This window comes from Gorilla gorilla, chromosome 3, assembly GCF_029281585.2.
Source record: "Gorilla gorilla gorilla isolate KB3781 chromosome 3, NHGRI_mGorGor1-v2.1_pri, whole genome shotgun sequence".
NCBI lineage: Eukaryota > Metazoa > Chordata > Mammalia > Primates > Hominidae > Gorilla > Gorilla gorilla.
Genome location: NC_073227.2, coordinates 68,400,140 through 68,423,412, shown reverse-complemented (window position 1 = coordinate 68,423,412; position 23,273 = coordinate 68,400,140).

Sequence of the window (23,273 nt, the reverse complement as noted above, 5' to 3'; positions counted from 1 at the left end):
TTCCAATTTTGGCCCATTCAGTATGATATTGGTTCTGGGTTTGTCATAGATAGCTCTTATCATTTTGAGATACATCCCATCAATACCTAATTTATTGAGATTTTTTTGCATGAAGGGTTGTTGAATTTTGCCAAAGGCCTTTTCTGCATCTATTGAGATAATCATGTGGTTTTTGTGTTTGGTTCTGTTTATATGCTGGATTACATTTATTGATTTGCATATTTTGAATCAGCCTTGCATCCCGGGATGAAGCCCACTTGATCATGGTGGATAAGCTTTTTGATGTGCTGCTGGATTTGGTTTCCCAGTATTTTACTGAGGATTTTGGATCAATGTTCATCAAGGATATTGGTCTAAAATTCTCTTTTTTGGTTGTGTCTCTGCCTGCTTTGGTATCAGAATGATGCTGGCCTCATAAAATGAGTTAGGGAGAATTCCCTCTTTTTCTATTAATTAGAATAGTTTCAGAAGGAATGGTACCATTTCCTCCTTGTACCTCTGGTAGAATTCGGCTGTGAATCCATCTGGTCGTGAACTCTTTTCGGTTGGTAAGCTATTGATTATTGCCACAATTTCAGCTCCTGTTATTGGTCTATTCAGATATTCATCTTCTTCCTGGTTTAGTCTTGGGAGGGTGTATGTGTCAAGGAATTTATCCATTTCTTCTAGATTTTCTAGTTTATTTGCATAGAGGTGTTTGTAGTATTCTCTGATGGTAGTTTGTGTTTCTGTGCGATCGGTGGTGATATGCCCTTTATCATTTTTTATTGTGTCTATTTGATTCTTCTCTCTTTTCTTCTTTATTAGTCTTGCTAGTGGTCTATCAGTTTTGTTGATCCTTTCAAAACACCAGCTCCTGAATTTATTAATTTTTTGAAGGGTTTTTTGTGTCTCTATTTCATTCAGTTCTGCCCTGCTTTTAGTTATTTCTTGCCTTCTGCTAGCTTTTGAATGTGTTTGCTCTTGCTTTTCTAGTTCTTTTAATTGTGATGTTAGGGTGTCAATTTTGGATCTTTCCTGCTTTCTCTTGTGGGCATTTAGTGCTATAAATTTCCCTCTACACACTGATTAGAATGAGTCCCAGAGATTCTGGTATGTTGTGTCTTTGTTGTCATTGATTTCAAAGAACCTCTTTATTTCTGCCTTCATTTTGGTATGTACCCAGTAGTCATTCAGGAGCAGGTTGTTCAGTTTCCAAGTAGTTGAGCAGTTTTGAGTGATTTTCTTAATCCTGAGTTCTAGTTTGATTGCACTGTGGTCTGAGAGATAGTTTGTTATAATTTCTGTTCTTTTACATTTGCTGAGGAGAGCTTTACTTCCAAGTATGTGGTCAATTTGGGAATAGGTGTGGTGTGGTGCTGAAAAAAATGTATATTTTGTTCATTTGGGGTGGAGAGTTTTGTAGATGTTTATTAGGTCTGCTTGGTGCAGAGCTGAGTTCCATTCTTGGGTATCCTTGTTGACTTTCTGTCTCATTGATCTGTCTAATGTTGACAGTGGGGTGTTAAAGTCTCCCATTATTAATGTGTTGGAGTCTAAGTCTCTTTGTAGGTCACTCAGGACTTGCTTTATGAATCTGGGTGCTCCTGTATTGGGTGCATATATATTTAGTATAGTTAGCTCTTCTTGTTGAATTGATCCCTTTACCATTATGTAATGGCCTTCTTTGTCTCTTTTGATCTTTGTTGGTTTAAAGTCTGTTTTATCCGAGACTAGGATTGCAACCCCTGCCTTTTTTTGTTTTCCATTTGCTTGGTAGATCTTCCTCCATCCTTTTATTTTGAGCCTACGTGTGTCTCTGCATGTGAGATGGGTTTCCTGAATACAACACACAGTGGGTCTTGACTCTTTATCCAATTTGCCAGTCTGTGTCTTTTAATTAGAGCATTTAGTCCATTTACATTTAAAGTTAGTATTGTTATGTGTGAATTTGAACCTGTCATTATGATGTTAGCTGGTTATTTAGCTCATTGGTTGATGCAGTTTCTTCCTAGTCTCGATGGTCTTTACATTTTGGCATGATTTTGCAGCAGCTGGTACTGCTTGTTCCTTTCCATGTTTAGTGATTCCTTCAGGAGCTCTTTTAGGGCAGGCCTGGTGGTGACAAAATCTCTCAGCATTTGCTTGTCTGTAAAATATTTTATTTCTCCTTCACTTATGAAGCTTAGTTTGGCTGGATATGAAATTCTGGTTTGAAAATTCTTTTCTTTAAGAATGTTGAATATTGGCCCCCACTCTCTTCTGGCTTGTAGGGTTTCTGCTGAGAGATCCGCTGTTAGTCTGATGGGCTTCCCTTTGAGGGTAACCGGACCTTTCTCTCTGGCTGCCCTTAACATTTTTTCCTTCATTTCAACTTTGGTGAATCTGACAATTATGTGTCTTGGAGTTGCTCTTCTGGGGGAGTATCTTTGTGGTGTTCTCTGTATTTCCTGAATCTGAATGTTGGCCTGCCTTGCTAGATTGGGGAAGTTCTCCTGGATAATATCCTGCAGAGTGTTTTCCAACTTGGGTCCATTCTCCCCGTCACTTTCAGGTACACCAATCAGAGGTAGATTTGGTCTTTTCACATAGTCCCATATTTCTTGGAGGCTTTGCTCGTTTCTTTTTATTCTTTTGTCTCTAAACTTCCCTTCTCGCTTCATTTCATTCATTTCATCTTCCATTGCTGATACCCTTTCTTCCAGTTGATCGCATCGGCTCCTGAGGCTTCTGCATTCTTCACATAGTTCTCGAGCCTTGGATCTCAGCTCCATCAGCTCCTGAGCCAAGATGGTAGAATAGGAAGAGCTCCAGTCTACAGCTCCCAGCGTGTGTGATGCAGAAGACGGGTGATTTCTGCATTTCCATCTGAGGTAGCGGGTTCATCTCACTATGGACTGCTAGACAGTGGGCGCAGGTCAGTGGGTGCAGAGCACTGTGTGTGAGCTGAAGCAGGGCGAGGCATTGCCTCACTCAGGAAGCACAAGGGGTCAGGGAGTTCCCTTTCCTAGTCAAAGAAAGGGGTGGCAGACAGCACCTGGAAAATCGGGTCACTCCCACCCGAATACTGCGCTTTTCTGACGGGCTTAAAAAACGGTGCACCAGGAGATTATATCTTGCATCTGGCTCAGAGGGTCCTACACCCATGGAGTAGACGTAGCTGATCGCTAGCACAGCAGTCTGAGATCAAACTGCAAGGTGGCAGCCAGGCGGGGGGAGGGGGGCCCGCCATTGCCCAGGCTTGCTTAGGTAAACAAAGCAGCCCGGAAGCTCCACCTGGGTGGAGCCCACCACAGCTCAAGGAGGCCTGCCTGCCTCTGTAGGCTCCACCTCTGGGGGTAGGGCACAGACAAACAAAAAGACAGAGTAACCTCTGCAGACTTAAATGTCCCTGTCTGACAGCTTTGAAGAGAGCAGTGGTTCTCCCAGCACGCAGCTGGAGATCTGAGAACGAGCAGACTGCCTCCTCAAGTGGGTCCCTGACCCCTGACCCCTGAGAGCCTAACTGGGAGGCACCCCCCCAGTAGGGGCAGACTGACACCCCACAGGGCCGGGTACTCCTCTGAGACAAAACTTCCAGTGGAACGATCAGACAGGAGCATTCGCGGTACATGAAAAACCACTCTTCTGCAGACACCGCTGCTGATACCCAGGCAAACAGGGTCTGGAGTGGATCTCTAGCAAACTCCAACAGACCTGCAGCTGAGAGTCCTGTCTGTTAGAAGGAAAACTAACAAACAGAAAGGACATCCACACCAAAAACCCATCTGTACATCACCGTCATCAAAGACCAAAAGTAGATAAAACCACAAAGATGGGGAAAAAACAGAGCAGAAAAACTGGAAACTCTAAAAAGCAGAGCACCTCTCCTCCTCCAAAGGATCGCAGTTCCTCACCAGCAATGGACCAAAGCTGGACGGAGAATGACTGACCAGTTGAGAGAAGAAGGCTTCAGACGATCAAACTACGAGCTACAGGAGGAAATTCAAACCAAAGGCAAAGAAGTTAAAAACTTTGAGTAAAATTTAGACGAATGTATAACTAGAGCATTTCTTAATGATTTAACATTTCGGTTTTTTGTCAGTGTCCAAAAAACAAGTTGGGAAATAAATTATTTGGCAGAATAAAAGAAACCAGGCAAAGTCTTTGTGTTTCGGTGGTTTGTAATTCACTTATAATACGTATGAACTGTGGAGTCATTCACAAGGATGTGCAATCTTTTATCAACAAAACTGGTCATAATTTCCACTAGGATAATATAAACAGAAAATTTACTAATGAAGAAAAAGAGTAGTATGCTCTCTGATGTTGTTTCTGTATTTAGAGTTGTTAGTGATCTGTTACTGATGATATTTAGCACTTTATTCTACCTTAAAAGAGTTTAACATCAGTGGAAATGAAACATAGAGAAAGAAAATCTAAGTAGATGAATTTAACAAAATAATGCTACATAATTCGTGTGTAACATTTACCTCTTATCCTAATTCTCAAAATCTTATTTTAAAAATAAAACTCGAATTGCCAAGAACCAATATCTTTGCTTAAGTGCAATAAGTTTAAATCCCACACTCCCAAGCAAAAATATATTAACAGCCCTAGTGTGAACACACATATCTGAGAAAGATTTTTCCCAAGGAACCATGCTTTTTAAAATTGTATTTAATTTCAAATCCTATTATTCACTTGGAAGTAAAAGGTAATATTGATAACAACATAGTCATTTCCAGGTTAATGCACAAAAAGAAAACTATGAAGAAACTTACTTTAAGAAATTTCCTCTACCTGTAATTTTTATTTACAATAAGTGGTGTCGTGTATGGAAAATTTTAACTTGATATATTCCTCAAAAATGATAGATAAAAGCCAAAAATAGTCAGCAAAGAAAAAACATAATCATCTGGTTGTCTATTTCTTTTTTTTTTTTTTTTTTTTTTTTTGAGACGGAGTCTCGCTCTGTTGCCCAGGCTGGAGTGCAGTGGTGCAATCTCGGCTCACTGCAAGCTCCGCCTCCCGGGTTCACGCCATTCTCCTGCCTCAGCCTCCCGAGTAGCTGGGACTACAGGCGCCCACCACTGCGCCCGGCTAATTTTTTTTTTGTATTTTTAGTCGAGATGGGGTTTCACCGTGGTCTCGATCTCCTGACCTCGTGATCTGCCCACCTCGGCCTCCCAAAGTGCTGGGATTACAGGCGTGAGCCACCGCGCCCGGCCTGGTTGTCTATTTCTTATGGTTACTGTCTAACAAATGGAAGCAATCATTAAATATTCTGGAAACAGAATAATTTGTTTCATAAACTAGTTTTGGTAACAGTAAAACTGAAGCTTATATATCTTAGATAAACAAAGCTGTATGAGAGCCTAACAATTCAAATAAGTCACATAATGGTCTTCTAACATATTGCTAATTTTTCCAATTCTTTGGAATATTTTCCTTTTGTAAAGTTATATAAAGTGTATGTTTTATATTTTGGCAGGATAGAAATGATGAGCAGGAAGGAAAGATAAATTAATGTATACAATTTTATAGCTTTCCAGAAGGAAATTCAGTGCATGTAACTAGGGCCACAGATTCTTATTTTAGTGGCATTAGAAACGTTACATTTTTGCTCTTGTGTTTAGATTTAAGGTCTATAAATAGGCTACTGAACCAAGTGTGACAGAATGAAGTGTTCAGTCCCCTAGTTCCCCACATTCATTTTCTTTTATCCAAGTGGAGGAGATGTCTTTTTAATACAACCAAGTTAAAAGGCAGAGATTTTGTTACCATGATAATCCATCAAGTTCCGCTATGAGCGAGTACAATTCTAGCCCAAAAATCCTTTGTTTATATTAAATACTCTTCACTAAAGAGAGTGAAAAATCTAGGAGCTTTAAGAATCCAAGTTACCTTTTCAGGGACAAAATCATACAGATAAAGGTCTTTATAACCTTGACCTGAGGGGAAAAAAGGCAGGATGGGTGGTAGCAGGAGAGTTGGTTAGAAAAAGACATAGGAAAGCAAAACCCTCAAACAACTTTTATGTGGAGGAATGAAAGAGATAAAAGAAAAATGGTGGAGGGGAGGAAATAAGAGAAAAGTGACATTTGAAAGACAATTTGATGAAATAAATTAAGCCGTGTTTTGCACCACTTTTTCCCACTCTGTATGAGTTAATGGTATGGACCGAGCTGTGCTCCTTCAAAATACATATGTTGAAGCTCTAACCCACAATGTGATGGTATTTGCACATGGTGCATTTGGGAAACAACTGAATTTTAATGAGATCATGATGGTATATCCCTCAGGATGGAATTAGTGCCCTTATAGGAAGAGTCACTGGAGAATATTTTGTTTCTCACCCCACCCATGCAACAACACAGGCAGAAGGAGGTCATCTGCCAGCCAGGAAAAGAGCCTTCTCTAGAAACCAACCATACTAGCACTCTGATCACAGACTTACAGCCTCCAGAACTGCGAGAAAATAAATTTCTGTTGTTTAAACCACTTAGTCTATGGTATTTTGTTATGGCAGTACCAGTTAAGACAGTTCATAGTACATTAAATGTAAGATTTTTTTTTCCCTGATAATGCATTAGAGTTTTTGTGGGAGAATAAATCAAAAGAACTTACTAATGCTGGTTACAGGGACTGACTGGTAACTTCGATACTTCAATAAGTGAAAGTCATCAGATGCTGTCCTTTTGATTTCAGTGGTGATTGTTTCGTTTAGACTTGAAGGCAAGTTCAACTTCAGTCTTCTAGGGTAGAGGAGGGTTCAGAAAAAGAATCCATAGAACTATTTCTATTTGTTTGATAGTACATTTTATTGAGTGCCCGCAATGTTCCAAATCCTGTCCTGGGCGTTGAAGATCTAGCAGTGGCACAAATAACCAAAATCTCTGCCCTTTAGGGTTTACATTCTAGGAGGATATCAAGTATAAACTCAGCAAAGATATCTACATAGGAAACATTTAAGATGTTAACAAGTGCTGCAGATAAAGATAAAGCAAGAATTGTGACAGTTGAGGGCAGAATTGGATTTAAAATACAGTGGCCAGAAAAAAAATGAGTCATTTGAGCCAAGTGCTGAAGGAAACTGGGGACAAGCTGCACAGATCTGGGAGAAGGGAGTCTGAGACATGGGTAACAACAAGGGCAAAGGCTCAGAAATGGCAGTATAGCTGTGTATGTGCAAATAGTGGGAGCCCAGTGTAGCTGGAGCCCAGTGACGAGGAGAAAATAAGAGAAATGTTTGTAGGCATATGTGTTGTGGGAGAGAGGAAGGGGTTAGAAAATGGGCTGTGTTAATGTTTTTGTGTTGAATTTTCAAAGTAATGCTCAACTCAACTCAAATGATAATTTCCTGTATCACAATCAACAGAAGACTGCTAATTTCTAGGCAACTTTGGAAGTAAAACTGGGATTTTAACATTTTCATGTTAACAGTTTTTAAACGGATGGTTATTTGGTTAACCTGTAGCTCAGAATCCAGGTGCTGTTTTTAAATAGACAAGAAGGTGCTATTTCAACAAAACCTTTAAGCTCCAATCATTTTGACAAAGCAAGGTAAGCCAAAGTTTATATTCAGGACCAAACCTATTCTCTTTGAGGCTGACGTTGGTGTCCTCAATCTGTGCAATTTTCTGGATGTGGTTGATATAAAATGAAGCAAGAATGTACCTTAACAGCATAGTCAATACTCTGAATAAATGCTTTACAGTTATCATTAGAAAAAATTTATTTTCAGTCCTTGGGTACTGATTCAGGACTTTTAATATACAATTAGAATGTTTCATTGTTAAAGTGGCTATTCATAATTAATATAATTGTTACAGAACAAAGGTTAGCATTTTAAATATGTATTTGAATTACTTATAATATCTTGAGAATTGAAATATCATTGAGGCAAACAGAAGCAAGGAGGACCTTTCCTCAGCTATAAAACCTGAGAAAGATGGGTGTGCAGTGGAAGTACTTTTGAGAGGCCTATGTACCTCGCTGTTTTCGTGTTTTTTCCCATAAAAAAGTTTTTCAATGATCCTATACCTTATGAAGATTTTTTGAAGTATTATGGGAGTTATCTCACTCCAAATTTCACTCTGGATTATTTTGATGATTATGAATATGTTCAGTATAAAGTTGGAAAAAGACACGAAAAGGACACACAATAACTTGCACATAGTAACATTTTCTTTTTTGGAGAAAGGCAATAGAGGTATGCACAGTACTAGTATGAGGAAGAGGGCAGCCTGTCCATTTTGTGAAATATATCTCAGACCCTACGTCCAGTATTAATTCATGTCATTAAGCCCTCATTATTTCTCAGCAAGGTTATTTTACTAACATTCTACCTGAACACCCTCCATTTCTATTTCTTGCATTCCTTTAATCCACCCTTTACATCACCATGGAATTCTAATAATAGAATATTTCTTCAAAATCCTACAAAGATTCATGAGTGGCTCCAGAACAAATTCTGGACTCTAGCCTCAAAATCCCAACCTTCATAACCCGGCACAACCCTCTTTTTCCAAGCTAGTTTCCCACTGGCTGGCTGCCTGCCTTAACCCCTATCTTGTAGTAGTTCTGATTAATTTTCTTAGCCAGTAAATTTGTCATATGCCTAAGATTAGTTGCTCTTCTACATTCGAGACCACATAAATAATTTATGGGGCCTAGTGAAAAATCAAAATGAGTTATTTCACTTAAGACAATAGCCTCCAGTTCCATCCATGTTGCTGCAAATGACATGATTTTATCCTTTTTATAGCCAAATAGTATTCCATTGTATATTCATATACTACATTTTCTTTATCCAATCCTCCATTGATGGACAATTAGGTTGATTTCATATCACGCCACTGTGAATAGTGCTGTGATAAACATTCAAGTGTAGGTATTTTTTTACATAATGATTTATTTTCCTTTGGGTAAATATTAAGGAATTGGCTGGAGGGAATTAGGGATGGAAGTAGGGCAAGAGAGATGAGAGACGGTTTACATTCTTGCAGCTCTAAAATCATATAACCTAGTCATATTTATTTTGTACGAATAACAAGTCCTCTAGGAAAATCTCTTAGATGTTACATTACCATAGTAGACTCGAAATGTTCACACCCTGATATTTCATTGAAGGCAAAGATACAATAGCAATTGCAGCATGGGTGTTGGTATGGGTCCAGAGCTTTGCAAGACAACAATAGAGTTTCTTAAGGAAAATAAGCTTTACACACTCATCTCTGAAAAGATGGATATGCTAAAGATCAGGTACTCTAGATTCCTACTGCTTCGAACAACAATTTAAATTTTCTAATACTTTTTCTTATAAAGGTCCATATTGTTATATAATACAGAATGTCTGGCTATTTAACTTCTACAAAAATGATCCCAATCTATCCTACATTATGGTTTTACTTTGTTGTAGGAATCTGATTTATAAATAACTGGACAGCAGGAAGAATAGAAAGCAATAGGGAAGGAAGAATGAAATAAGTCTAGTAAGAGGCAAAGAGTGTCTGCTAAAAAGATGTGTCTAGGAATAACACACCTGGAAAGATTGGATATCAAAAGGCAACATTTTTCTTCCCAGTGCTATTGTTCTGATGAGCTTACACATGTATGCACAGTGTAGTCATGCTTAAAAAATTTTTTTTCTGGCCAGGTGCAGTGGCTCAGGCTTGTAATCCCAGCACTTTGGGAGGCCGGGATGGGTGGATGGCTTGAGGGCAGGAGTTCGAGACCAGTCTGGCCAACATGGCGAAACTCTGTCTTTAATAAAAATATAAAAAATAATAAAAACAAAAACCAGACAGGCATTGTGGTGCACGCCTGTAGTCCCAGCTACTTAGCTCCTCAGAAGGCTGACCTACTAGAATCACTTGAACCTGGAAGGCAGAGGTTGCAGTGAGCTGAGATAATGTTACTGCCCTCCAGCCTGGGTGATAGAGTGAGACTCTCTCTCTCTCTCTCTCTCTCTCTCTCTCTATATATATATATATATATATATATATATATATATATATTCTTGTAGTTCCCCCTAAGTAAAAACAGCCCCAAGGAAAATATTTTGTAGATGTTTATAAAAAATTTTATATCTACATAGAGAAGTGGCAAACTCTCCATCAGGAACGTGGGTCCTGGGTTCATTTTACATACCAGAATCAAATTTAGCCACAACTCTGCATCTTTGAAAATGATAGGAAGGTTGATATGAATTTCTGTATTTTCTTCAAAAAGTTATTTCATGGATTAGTTAGCCAGTTATTGGAGTGTTCTGCGCATCCAATATGGATTTTATATATATATATGCAGGTTATAATGAGGGTAGGCAGAAGACCTAATTGGTTTACAGCATGATAAGAAAATGAATGAGTCCAGCAGAAGCAACCCATTATGCAGAGGCATCCAGGAGGAGTCAAAAGAAACTGTTTCCTCCTATTCGCAAAATGACCTTGAAAATTCATTACTTGAACTCACTGTTTGCATCAATAAATGTGGCTGTATTTGGAAAGAGTCTGAGGGAAATGAGGCATGACCAGACTACCAGCAGTGTTTACAAGGCCTGCAACAGTAGGACCAGTGTTTTCATTATATGGAGGGTCTGAGTTGTGCCGTAGTATAGTTAGGTTTGGTGTGGTTTCATTTTCAATTAAAGTGATCAGCTTAATTCACTTTTCTTCTAGTTACTAACAAGGTAAATTTGATAATATTTCAGGCTTATTAAGGATGTATCTTTGTAACTCTTTAGAGCATAGTTTTATTTCTTCTGGTTTCTAAATGTGAATATAGTTCTTGCCTTGCTCTAGATAAGCAAACACATGCAAGTCAACCAGTATCAAGGAAAAACCTATTGGGTTTCAGGAAAAGAGAGGAAAATCAAGTGGAAATACTTAGAGACAGATTGTAGTCAGCCATGAGGTTATATCCTGCAGTTTTGATTTTACTATTTAGATGATGGGTAAACAAGCAAGTACATAGACTAGTCAGAAATATGATTTCTAAAAAGTCATTCTATTAGTAATACATGAGAAAATTGTCCTATCCACAAATATCCCTGTAACAGTGGTCCCCAACCTTTTTGGCACCAGGGACCAGGTTTGTGAAGACAATTTTTTCCAGGATGGGAGGGTGGGTGTGGAGGGAGATGGTTTCAGGACGAAATTGTTTCACCTCAGATTATCAGGGATTAGATTCTCATAAGGAACAGATAGCCTAGATCCCTAGCATGCACAGTTTGCAATAAGGTTTGTGCTCCTGTGAGAATCTAATGCTGCCACTGATCTGACACGAGTGACAGAAGGTGGAGCTTAGGTGGTAATGCTCTCCTGCTAACTGCTTACCTCCCGCTTTGTGGCTCAGTTCCTAATGAGCCACAGAGCATTACTGGTCCTTGCCCAGGGGTTGGAAACCCCTGTCTTATAACATGGAAGTGATTGAGTAGACAACAGGTAGATCTATGATCCATTCGCTCACTTTGGCAAGTGGGGATGGAGAGAAGCAGGACACTTCTGGGTGAGAGGTTTGGAGAAGACAAGTGACTAGATGTGATCTTCTTATTAACAAGCTAATGACAGATCTGGCAAACAAACCAAATAGTTTTTGCTAAGAGGAGTGTCATTAATTTATGGAATGCTTTTAAAAGTATATACCTACTTATCTAGAATTGCTTAGAGTAAACATGCCTGGAAATTGCTTAGAGTAAACATGCCTGGAATCTATGTGATATGGTTTGCTCTGCGTCCCCACCCAAATCTCACCTAGAATTGTAATCCCACATGTCGAGGGAGGGAGATAACTGGAACATGGGGGTGGTTTTCTCCATGCTGTTCTCGTAATAATGAGTGAGTTCTCATGAGATCTGATGGTTTTATGAGGGGCTCTTCCACCTTTGCTTCCTTCTCACACTCTCTAGCCTACTGCCATGTAAGACATACCTGCTTCCCCTTCCACCATGAGTGTAAGTTTCCTGAGGCCTCTCCAGCCATGCAGAGCTGTGAGTCAATTAAACATCTTTTCTTTATAAATTACCCAGTCTCAGGCAGTTCTTTATAGCAATGTGGAACAGATAAATACACTATGGATTAATGGAGCATAACTCTAGAAATGCCACATAAGGCATGCCATAATTTGTGTATAAAATGGAGATGTTTCACAACCCAAATGTTTTCTTCTATAAATGAGATGACAAAACACGTTTCTTGGAAACTTCATCTGTTAACCTGAGCCATTGCATGCTTGGTGCTAGAAGAAAGGACCTAAATAGCTGTCATGAAAGTCCCAGAACTCTTGCTGCTTTGCCTGTACCTCATGAGTACTTGTATTCTTGGAAGTATTAGTAGAGGTTGATACTGGGGAAGATCTCTAAATCCTGTGAGTCTGATTTTATGTGTTCCTTTATATTACCTCATGTAATATGAAATATTTATGAATACTCAGATTCCTACCAAAAAATTAAAAAAATGTACAAAAATAAAACTTTCGACAGAATTGGAATTTAAAAAATAGAGAAAGACTTTAACTGAGTAATTCCATCTGCCCTTAGTGCTCTCCAACTTTATTCCTCCATTACTTTCTTTTTATATCTACTTGCAGATAGTGGGATAAGGATAACCATTCCATTCTGAGACCTATAGTCATCTTAGGAAATTCATTGTACTAGGCAGTTGGGGAAAGGCAGTATGAGACAGAGATGCAGGGAGATCTCTATTAGCATTTTAGGTGTTGTACCTGGTCAAAGAAAACCACATCTGTGGCCAGACACGGTGGTTCACGCCTGTAATCCCAGCACTTTGAAAGACCGAAGGAGGCAGATCACTTGAGGTTAGGAGTTCAAGACCAGCCTGGCCAACATGGTGAAACCCCATCTCTACTAAAAACACAAAAATTAGCCAGGTGCAGTTGCCAGCCTCTGTAATCCCAGCTACTTGGGAGGCTGAGGCACGAGAATCGCTTGAACCCAGGAGGCAGAGGTGAGCCGAGATTGCACCACTGCAATCCAGCCTGGGCAACAGAGCAAAAATTCATCTAAAATAAAAAGCCACATCTGATTATGTGGTGTATTTAGATAATTTGATTGCTGGGGCTGAGAGTTTCCCTTGTCAGACCAGCAGAGCTTCATTATGTGAATACCTGCAGGAAACAAAGTGAGCTCTTCAAGGGCCATAGCTGAGAGATAGAACCTGCTCTCCTAATCGTCAAATATTAGGCAATACTGTGTACCACATGCATTGTCAGAGACGAAAGACTAAGTCTGAATAGGTTTCTCCTTGCTCAAGAATAAGAAAAAAGAAAATGAAGGAGAATCTAGAGACAATAGGAAAGAGGATTTTACAACATAAAAGAAATCAAGCATTTTCAAAAAAACTTAAAACGTTTGTCTCTAAAAATTGTTTACTAGACGAATAAATCATTACTTGTTGTTCTAAGTAAAAATTCAATAAGGCATGGCCTGTGCAAAAGTAGAAAATAAAGTAAGAGGCACATAATAGATAGGGGCCATAGTAATATATGGAATATGTACAAATGAAATATATAATATAGATGTGATACAATCTTATAGAAATAAGAAAATGCTTTAAGGAAATACAAAGTTCAATAACTGAATTAATACATTAAAGACATTAAAATAGTACGGTTGGTATTGTAGGAAATCAAATTATTGCTTAGCAGACAAAGCTAAAAAGTTTCTTAGATATACAAGAATAAAAGTGATAAAGACAGTGACATGAAAGATTAAGACATATAATAGCATATGGAATTAATAGATCTTCCCAAGGAAGAAACCAGAACCAATTATATAACTACCCCACCAAGTCAGACACAACAGCTAAAAAAAAAAAAACTTTCTTGTCTTTGTATAATATTTAATATAATATTTAATAGAAAATGTAAGAAATCAGGTTTTAGCTCAGCTAAATTGGTAATCATTAGTGAAACTAATAGAAAGATATCCTCGGCCTGGTGCAGTAGCTCACCCCTGTAATCCTAGCACTTTGGGAGGCTGAGGTGGGTGGATTGCTTGAGCCCAGGAATTTGAGACCAGCCTGGGCAACAAAGTGAAACACTGTCTCTACAAAAACAAAAATTTAGCTGGGCATGGTGATGCATGCCTGTAGTCCCAGCTACTCAGGAGGGTCAGGAGGGAGGATCACCTAAGCCAGGGAAGTCAAGGCTACAGTAAGACCTGATTGCACAATTACACTCATGCTTGGGTGACAGAGCAAAACCTTGTCTGTAAAAGGAAAAAAAAAAAAAAAAACAAAGAAAGAAAGCAAAAGTAAAAGAAAAAGAAAAAAGAAATCTTTATATATACCCTTTTGAAAATACTAATCACAGATTTGTTGTAGTTGAGCAAGAGTGTAGCAAAGATGAACACCTTAATTAAAATCATTTTTATGTCATGAGGAAATAAGCAGTGATTTTTTTCCCCTTAACTTACTTTTAAAATATCTAGATTTCCTATGTTTTTAATAGGTCAAATAGTTTCATACAAATGAAATTTAACACTCAATAGGAAAAAAAATTGAAAATGATTCAAAAGATAAATGAGAGAAAAATAAATAAGCATGGAGCAAAAAAATTCCAATAAAATATATAACAAAATGTGTAATAAGCAAAGTAATAATAAAAATGTGCAGTCCAACAGAACTGTGTTTAACATTGAATTAAAAGGTACACATTAACAAACTGGGTTAAAAAACAAAATTCAAATGCATTGTACTGGTATAAGAGATATCTTTACAGTAAGGATATATAAAGATAATATAATAGTCATGAATCCATATGTGACGGAACTGAGTGTAAAACTGTATGAACCAAAAAATACCAAAAAAAAGAAGATATGCATAAATATATATAAGTTTAAAAATCACGTGAAGGAATATAACCTTAATAAGAGGTTACCATCTGTCTCTGGTAAAGTACATCTGATGAGCATATCTATTCACTTATATATTAAACAAAACACATAAATAGGTCTCCCAAGATTCTGGAGTGAAAAGAAAAGTTCCACTAAACCACCATTTTTTTATAGGAAAAGTAAAATATAGACAGACAATATTTTAAAGATAAATTTTATCATATATAAAAATAAAATCATTTTAACAAAAGCTGTATCTAGACATAAACACATAGATTTAAATAGTTTCTACATGAAAAGATAAAGGAGAAAATAAATGGACTAAAAATTTAATCTTAGAAATTAGGAAATGGCTTGATGTGTGTGTTTGTGTGCGTGTGTGTGTGTGCACATATGCACACAGGTGCATATAAAACAAAAAGAAAGGATATAGAAGCAGAATTTAATGTTACCTAGTCAAAAAATCAATCAATATATTTTTTAAAATCATAAAATTTGTAGTGAAATCTGAGATACTCAATCATTAATGAGAAAAGTACTTGATAAATGAATCAATATCTGCATGATCTGTGTTTAAATGGGGGTAGATGAGTTTTGGGTGGAATAATTTGCTTTCAGCTACTCACAACAACATTCCAGATAAACTCAATATGAGATGTTTTTACAGACTAGTTTCATCTTTTGAAAAAGCTAATATATTAATATCTGGTTGTTATATGTTTTGGGATTTGCCCAGTTTAAAACGATAATTTACTTCAGTACACATTTGCTTAATGTTATTATTTATATTAATACTCACACCATATCAACATAGCTATAACAGAAAAATCTAGCCTTTTTGATGTCTTTCTCCTTACTCCAGAATATGAAATGTTTTTATTTCTAAAATGACCCATCAATTCACCTCTGCTCTTACTAGTAGCCTCTCACATCTCTTATGCTTTTATTCTATCAGCAATAAGCTTTTTTTCTTGCATCTCCAATTTTTTTCTTTCTTGCAATTTTATCTATAGTGTATCAGATTTGCTCTGTTCTTTAGAAAATATTTAACTCTGTCATCTACTTTCTTTTCTTTCAAAAGAAGGGTATACTCAATGTCTCTATTACTTACTCCCCACCCTGCCTTGCCTTGGAGCACTTTGTAATTTTGAACCATAGGTACATAAGAGGATAGAGAGACATAGATAGATAGATAGGTAGATAGATAGACAATCTATCTCTCTATGTATGCATATGCCTCAGAGACTGTCTAGCTCAACTATGTTAGTATTTTAGTTTTACTCGTTGTAAATAGATTCCCTTTTTGTGGCAGTCTTTTAAATATTTTTATCCATCTGCCTATCTATCTATCTATCTATCTATCTATCTATCTATCTATCTATTCTATCTATTATCTATCTATCTATCTATCATCTATCTATGTCTAATCTCTATGCATCTTCTAACATACAGATATGTAGGAGAATATGATGTAATGATAGTCAAGGAATAACATGTTGACGCTGCCTGAATGAGTTCCTAGTAACTTTTATAAATTTAATCTTAGTTGAAAATTTACATTTATTTGTACAATTCTTTCATTACTGTTTGTTTCAACCATTAGACTCATCTCTTTCTTGTATACCTAGCAAAACATATTACAAATTTCACACAGTAAAATCTCAATATGTATTGATGAATGAAAAATGCATTTATTGAATGAATCATTGGTCAACTTAGTCAAATGCATTTTAGATATGAAATAAGATGACAAAATAATTTAACAGATTTTGCAGTATGGAGGTATCTGGGGACTTTAGCCAGATCTGTTTCAGTGTTAAATGCAAAATTCTGCATTTTTCATATTTAATAAGAGGTGAGAATGTGGTTACTGCTTATGTAGTTAATTCATTAGAAGAGTTTGGCTATGGACAGGCAACAAATAAATGGAGGCAGTATGTGGGGTTCAATTAGAACTGTTTATGCACTGAAATGAGATAAGAGAAACAAATTCTTAATATTTCCCTCAAACTTGGTTCAAACTATAACAGTTTCTTGTCTGGAATACTGCAAAAGCTATTTTGAGTACTCTATGCATATCTACTTATCATTTTGTTCTCCTGGAATATGGTGTTGCACTACTGGTGCACCTGATGCTGCCACCTCCTTGTATAAAATCCTCCAATAACTTCTCACTAACCTTAGGATATAAACAACTTTTCTAAATATGTCCCACAATGTTCTGCAACCTCTGACCTCTTCCCAGCCTAATTTATTCTACTTTCCCCCTTATTTTCTGCTAACATTGGCCATTTTCAGGACCTTAGAATACTTTTTCCATTTTATTTTCTTTTCTGGAAATTTGTCCCTTTTCTTTTGGTCCAATTTATATGTACAGATCTTTCATATCTTAGCTCAAATGTTACTATCTCAGAAACTTCTTTTCTGATTTCCTTGATGAGCTCTCATTGCATTAATATTTTATAGCTTTTAAATCAGTTATAAGTTTGTGTTTATTTGTATCATTATTTGATTAATGTATAAGTCTCCCAACATACTGGAAGCTCTATGAATAGAAAGATTATACCTCTCTGTGGTCGTCAATGCAGTTCCAATACCTAGCATGGTATATAGCAGGGAATAAGTGCTCAGTAAATTTATTTTAACTGAATAAAAAACATTTGGGTTGTTCCCAACCCAAATGCCCACCAATGATAGACTGGATTAAGAAAATGTGGCACATATACACCATTGAATACTACGCAGCCATAAAAAGGATGAGTTCATGTCCTTTGTAGGGACACGGATGAAGCTGGAAACCATCATTCTGAGCAAACTATTGCAAGGACAGAAAACCAAACACCGCATGTTCTCACTCATAGGTGGGAACTGAACAATGAGAACACTTGGACACAGGGTGGGGAACATCACACACTGGGGCCTGTTGTGGGGTCGGGGGAGCGGGGAAAGATAGCATTAGGAGATATACCTAACGTTAAATGACGAGTTAATGGGTGCAGCACACCAACATGGCACATGTATACATATGTAACAAACCTGCACGTTCTGCACATGTACCCTAGAACTTAAAGTATAATAAAAATTAATAATTTTTAAAAAATGTACCTTTAAAAGGTTGCAAGGAAGAGATTCCAAAACACTTGTACAAGAACTGGACTTTCGTTAAATAAGTTTCAATTTGTCTGTTGCAACAGAAGGAAGGAAAACATAGAAGTAGATGGACATTATTAAAGTGATTATGTAGGTTTGTTGTGGGAAAACAACGATATGCTTGTCTAATGATTTGCATTAGTATAAGGCAATTCATGCACTACATTGGTGGTATGGGGGAAGAGAATTTGAGGTATGAAATAGTCATCTTGGAAAAGAGAGAAGCGAACTTCCTTGAAACCTGATGTAGGAATGAAGAAATGAGCCAGACTGGATACCTTCTTTTTCAGTCTTTCTGCCCCCTCACCTTTTATCCACATTTCAAACGGATGATTAAATCTTAACCTAATCCATCTCTTTCTTATTGTTTATTCCCATCTTCATTCTTTCGGTGTCTCTTTTGCGATATAGCTCTTGTATTTCTGATCCCAAACACTAACTGTGTTTTTTAACTGCTTCATAGAAGAAAAAATCTTCATGCTTTTGTCACAAAAGAATTTGTTAGAGTTATAAATAATTTTTATTACTGGTTTATAAAGAGAATACAAAATCTTAAGGCTTTTTGACTAACAAGTGGTGAAATTACAGACTAAATTTAAATAAGGAACATATACTGGGTTAATTAGCATAGTACTGGTGTGTACATAGCAAATTAGGTAAGTAAATTTATTTCCTATTACAAAGTTTTTAATAAAGTTTTCTATTAAAATGTAGTAAATAAATGTAATTTTCCATTGAAAACTTGTTTTAAAAAGCACCTATGTAGAAAAAGAAAACAAATTGATAGAAAATTTAAAACAAAACATAGGTTAGTAGGGTAGACTATCACAAGTAAGCTTTTTTTTTAGCAAACAAAATAACCACAAATTCAATTTTATTATGACAAGACAGAGTATGTGCTAGAATAATAGGGACTCTGAATTCACAAGTCTAATGCTCTTTATTCATTGTGTCTTTATGGTAACTGGTACATATGTGGTTTTCAAATAACTATTTTATCTTTTTAACAAAGGGTAATGACTAGTTCAGTACTTTATATTCTCAACAGTGCTTCTGAAAAGTCTTCTTTCCTTAGCCTTCTTGATTACAAAAACTGCCAAGTTTTTCCACTAATACTATTTTGACTTAGCTTACTGTCTTCAAAAGAAACTGTAACCAAAATTGAAACATCGTATTTTGGGAGATTATAGGTAGATAGCTTAGATAGATAGATAGATAGATAGATAAATAGATAGATGGATAGATGAGATGGCAGATATAAACACCACACATATGTATATTTTATTTTCACATTTCGATACCACCTTGAAAACCTAATACCATTATTTCTCATTCTGCCCACTCTTTCTCAACTCTATTTCTAAAGTCATGTTGTATATTTCTTTTCCAATATCCTAAACAATGAACTCTTTGAATTTCTTGAAAATTGTATACTTTCTCAACATTGTTGAACATATAAGCAAATTCTTACTTGTCAGCATTATTATGAAACCTTACACAATTTCAATTTTCAAGTTTCCTATTTCATTACCATTTCCAAAAGACAGTTCCCAATTTTTGTCCTGATCTGATCTGTTAGTCTACTTTTAAACATGAGTTCTGACTTATCAGAAATGTGTGAATATTGTTCTTTACCAATGGCATATATCCTCATTTTTTGCTGATTGAGATAAAATTGAGAGCATATTGATATGGTTTGGCTATGATCCCATGCAAATCTCATCTTGAATTGTAACTCCCCTAATCTCTGTGTGTCATGGGAGGGACCCCGTGGGGAGGTAATTGAATCATGGAGGTGGGTTTTTCCCATGCTATTCTCATGACAGTGAATAAATCTCACGAGATCTGAGGGCTTCAAAAAGGGCAGGTTCCCTAAATATGTTTTCTTGCCTGCTGCCATGTAAGACATGCCTTTGCTCCTCCTTTGCCTTCTGCCATGATTGTGAGGCCTCTGCAGCCATGTAGAACTGTGAGTCCATTAAATGTCTTTTTCTTTATCAATTACCCAGTCTCAGGTATGTCTTTATGAGCAGTGTGAGAACGGACTAATACACATATTATTCTATAGAACCATTGCCCTAATAGCCAGAATATACCTATTTTAAGTAGGTTTAGAAAAATAGGTACTTTTTTTTCTAATAACATGAAGCAGATCTTTTAAAAAAAATTTTCTGTTGGCATAAAACAGACGTTGAGACCTGGGGAGAGAAGGTGGGAGACTCAGGCCACAGCATTTCAGTAAAATTTATCATTACATTACAATAAAATCTGTTATACAAATTTTTATTTTTGGTGATCTATCTGATGAAGTACTTCCCTGGGTGTACCAGGAATGTCCTCAGAATTAGTCGCATTGGGGTTGTGAATTGGTAAAAGTAAGTATCGCAACATAAAATCTTACACAAATTATAATTCATTGGAAAGAGGTTCAAAGGATACAGGTTTTAGCAAAAGCTATAGGAGCTCATCTAGCTAGAGTTTTTCAGTTAGTGGTATTTCTGGAATTTTCTCCAAGTTGCTTAAGGGAAGGATACTCGGGTGATGGGAAATGGTTTCTGGCTTCACCTAGGTACAGTCTACCAGGCTGGGAAGTCCTGAGTGAGGGCTTTCTAAGCCTCTGGCACCCACAGTCATGCCAGCCAAAGCACCAGCATAGTTCCCTGGGTAGCTTCAAAAGCAGATGTGGGAACCACACTGTCTACACAGAATGTTCTAGGTTCCAAGCTGGATCTCCTGCTTTGCTACCAGCATCATGTTGCAGTTTTGCCTGGATTATATAATGATGAGCAGGCCCCCTTCTAGGTACTGCTGCAACATAAAAGTGATTAGTATGGGCAAAACATGTTTTTTCCTTTTTCTCTACAAAAAAAAACAATGGGGAAGTTCTCCTGGATAATATCCTGCAGAGTGTTTTCCAACTTGGTTCCATTCTCCCCATCACTTTCAGGTACACCAATCAAACATAGATTTGGTCTTTTCACATAGTCCCATATTTCTTGGAGGCTTTGTTCATTTCTTTTTATTCTTTTTTCTCTAAACTTCCCTTCTTGCTTCATTTCATTCATTTCATCTTCCATCGCTGATACCCTTTCTTCCAGTTGATCGCATCGGCTCCTGAGGCTTCTGCATTCTTCACGTAGTTCTCGAGCCTTGGCTTTCAGCTCCATCAGCACCTTTAAGCACTTCTCTGTATTGGTTATTCTAGTTATACATTCGTCGAAATTTTTTTCAAAGTTTTTAACTTCTTTGCCTTTGGTTTGAATTTCCTCCTGTAGCTTGGAGTAGTTTGATCGTCTGAAGCCTTCTTCTCTCAACTCATCAAAGTCATTCTCCGTCCAGCTTTGTTCCATTGCTGGTGAGGAGCAAAGCATTCCTTTGGAGGAGGAGAGGTGCTCTGCTTTTTAGAGTTTCCAGTTTTTCTGCTCTGTTTTTTCCCCATCTTTGTGGTTTTATCTACTTTTGGTCTTTGATGATGGTGATGTACAGATGGGTTTTTGGTGTGGATGTCCTTTCTGTTTGTTAGTTTTCCTTCTAACAGACAGGACCCTCAGCTGCAGGTCAGTTGGAGTTTGCTAGAGGTCCACTCCAGACCCTGTTTGCCTGGGTACCAGCAGCGGTGGCTGCGGAACAGCAGATTTTTGTGAACCGCGAATGCTGCTGTCTGATCGTTCCACTGGAAGTTTTGTCTCAGAGGAGGACCCGGCCGTGTGAGGTGTCAGTCTCCCCCTACTGGGGGGTGCCTCCCAGTTAGGCTGCTCAGGGGTCAGGGGTCAGGGACCCACTTGAGGAGGCAGTCTGCTCATTCTCAGATCTCCAGCTGCGTGCTGGGAGAACCACTGCTCTCTTCAAAGCTGTCAGACAGGGACATTTAAGTCTGCAGAGGTTACTGCTGTCTTTTTGTTTGTCTGTGCCCTGCCCCAAGAGGTGGAGCCTACAGAGGCAGGCAGGCCTCCTTGAGCTGTGGTGGGCTCCACCCAGGTGGAGCTTCCTGGCTGCTTTGTTTACCTAAGCAAGCCTGGGCAATGGTGGGCGCCCCTCCCCCAGCCTCACTGCCACCTTGCAGTTTGATCTCAGACTGCTGTGCTAGCAATCAGTGAGACTCCGTGGGCGTGGGACCCTCTGAGTCATGTGCGGGATATAATCTCCTGGTGCACCGTTTTTTAAGCCTGTTGGAAAAGCGTGGTATTAGGGTGGAAGTGACCCGATTTTCCAGGTGCCGTCTCTCACCCCTTTCTTTGACTAGGAAAGGGAACACCCTGACCCCTTGCACTTGGCGAGTGAGGCAATGCCTTGCCATGCTTCGTCTTGTGCACGGTGCACTGCACCCACTGTCCTGTGCTGACTGTCTGGCACTCCCTAGTGAGATGAACCTGGTACCTCAGATGAAAATGCAGAAATCACCCATCTTCTGTGTCGCTCACGCTGGGAGCTGTAGACCGGAGCTGTTCTTATTCAGCCATCTTGGCTGCCCTCCCTAATCTAGCAAGGCAGGCCAACATTCAGATTCAGGATATACAGAGAATGCCACAAAGATACTCCTCGAGAAGAGCAACTCCAAGACACATAATTGTCAGATTCACCAACGTTGAAATGAAGGAAAAAATGTTAAGGGCAGCCAGAGAGAAAGGTCAGGTTACCCTCAAAGTGAAGCCCATCAGACTAACAGTGGATCTCTTGGCAGAAACTCTACAAGCCAGAAGAGAGTGGGGGCCAATATTCAACATTCTTAAAGAAAAGAATTTTCAACCCAGAATTTCATATCCAGCCAAACTAAGCTCCATAAGTGAAGGAGAAATAAAATACTTTACAGACAAGCAAATGCTGAGAGATTTTGTCACCACCAGGCCTGCCCTAAAAGAGCTCTTCAAGGAAGCACTAAACATGGAAAGAAACAACCGGTACCAGCCATTGCAAAACCATGCCAAATTGAAAGACCATCGAGGCTAGGAAGAAACTGCATTAACTAACGAGCAAAATAACCAGCTAACATCATAATGACAGGATCAAATTCACACATAACAATATTAACTTTAAATGTAAATGGACTAAATGCTCCAATTAAAAGACACAGACTGGAAAATTGGATAAAGAGTCAAGACCCATCAGTGTGTTGTATTCAGGAAACCCATCTCACATGCAGAGACACACATAGGCTCAAAATAAAAGGATGGAGGAAGATCTACCAAGCAAATGGAAAACAAAAAAAGGCAGGGGTTGCAATCCTAGTCTGTGATAAAAGAGACTTTAAACCAACAAAGATCAAAAGAGACAAAGAAGGCCATTACATAATGGTAAAGGGATCAATTCA